The sequence below is a fragment of the Penaeus chinensis genome, chromosome 11 (genome assembly GCF_019202785.1).
Source record: "Penaeus chinensis breed Huanghai No. 1 chromosome 11, ASM1920278v2, whole genome shotgun sequence".
Classification (NCBI taxonomy): Eukaryota; Metazoa; Arthropoda; class Malacostraca; order Decapoda; family Penaeidae; genus Penaeus; species Penaeus chinensis.
The window spans coordinates 11,965,204-11,967,703 of NC_061829.1; positions in this window are offsets into that span (position 1 = coordinate 11,965,204).

Below are 2,500 nucleotides of genomic sequence, written 5' to 3' on the forward strand. Positions count from 1 at the left end.
CTGTTGCTTTTACCAACGGGGTTTATTAATGCACTAGAAATAAAAGCACGTGAAAAGGGAATGGGACAACCCCAGGCAATGGTTCTTCAGACGGGGAAACGAGGAGAGGGCATCTAACTATGACTCCCCGAGGTGAGAGTCCCGGCGAGCTGAATTCTGCGGGACGAGATCCCCCCCCCCCCCCCCCCAACTCCTAAACTTCCGTCAAACACACATACATACAAACATTTCCTCATATAACAATACATATACATCCTCATGTAACAATACAAGTACATCATCACGTAACAATACAAGTATATCTTATGAGAGAAAATAAATTCTGCCTTTCTACATAACTGCCGACTTGAGTGGCCTATGACCTCGAAAGGGGCACGCTATCTCATTAGAGAACATTCTTAAGCCGCCAAACACGACCAAGTGTCAAGATATACCTGTTAACTTATCCCAAAGCCAAAGAAAGTTTACTCTGGTCTTGATAGAAGTTCGAGACCATACCGCAACTGCCACCAAATCATATGGAAATGTGAAAGCAATCTGGACTTTTATATCCCAAACTCGGGTAAACATCCCAATGACCGACGCTAATAGGGTATATAAATCCGTTATCCCTCTATTACAGTCTTCAAAGAAAACGAAAGCTTGCCATTAGAAAACGAGTAATCTGGACCACCGGAACCTGAAAGACAATTGCTGTACAGCTGCGCCCCGACGTTCTGTCTAGGCAACTGAAAGAATAGAAAATGATTTAGATGGTAACATTTATAATCTTTAAGGTAATTATCTTTGGCAATAAATTCAGTTTGATAACGATGTTAAGGTTATCATTGATAATAATCGTCAATCTACGATATATCAGACGATATTATATGTTTCATATTCCGAGTTGAGTCCAGGAAATACGAGTCATGGCTAGAGAAAAATGATAATAGACAAAACAAAGACAGACTGAGGAAATATATTGAGAAATGCACGAAAATCATATATGATAAATCTATCTAGTCTGAAATATCAAGAAACAAGTTGCATTATTTTTCATCTGTTATAACTAAACATCATAAATGATCAACTTTTACTGAGTATATATTGCTTTTCACGGTTTTTATCAACCTGCAATTGCACTTTGTTAGTTATCCATGAATAATACTGAAGAAATCTAATTATGATGATGATGATGATAATGATGATAATAATAACATGGTGCAAAAGTCTCTCCGTAGTCAATGTCCTCCTGTGAATATCCTTTGGCGCCATACCCTGCTTTGAATTCTTTTTGTCGTTTGGTCCAGGATTTACTTGATAGACCTTTCTTCCGCCTCACTAACAAAACATCACTAACAATAGCGACAATTAGAGATTAATAAAACAGGATATAACCCCGCTTTTTTTCTCGAGGTCATAGGTCACTCAGGTCGGCAGCCATACAGACAGGCAGCAACAGGCCGCTCGATTATAAACGGAATCAAATCAGTACGGATTATTGACAAGATTAATACATGTTTTGATGAAATTTTATTGCATTACATTGCTATTATATCGTTTATTTATATCTATATCTATATCTATATCTATATCTATATCTATATCTATATCTATATCTATATCTATATCTATATCTATATCTATATCTATATCTATATCTATATCTATATCTATATCTATATCTATATCTATATCTATATCTATATCTATATCTATATCTATATCTATATCTATATCTATATCTATATCTATATCTATATCTATATCTATATCTATATCTATATCTATATCTATATCTATATCTATATCTATATCTATATCTATATCTATATCTATATCTATATCTATATCTATATCTATATCTATATCTATATCTATATCTATATCTATATCTATATCTATATCTATATCTATATCTATATCTATATCTATATCTATATCTATATCTATATCTATATCTATATCTATATCTATATCTATATCTATATCTATATCTATATCTATATCTATATCTATATCTATATCTATATCTATATCTATATCTATATCTATATCTATATCTATATCTATATCTATATCTATATCTATATCTATATCTATATCTATATCTATATCTATATCTATATCTATATCTATATCTATATCTATATCTATATCTATATCTATATCTATATCTATATCTATATCTATATCTATATCTATATCTATATCTATATCTATATCTATATCTATATCTATATCTATATCTATATCTATATCTATATCTATATCTATATCTATATCTATATCTATATCTATATCTATATCTATATCTATATCTATATCTATATCTATATCTATATCTATATCTATATCTATATCTATATCTATATCTATATCTATATCTATATCTATATCTATATCTATATCTATATCTATATCTATATCTATATCTATATCTATATCTATATCTATATCTATATCTATATCTATATCTATATCTATATCTATATCTATATCTATATCTATATCTATATCT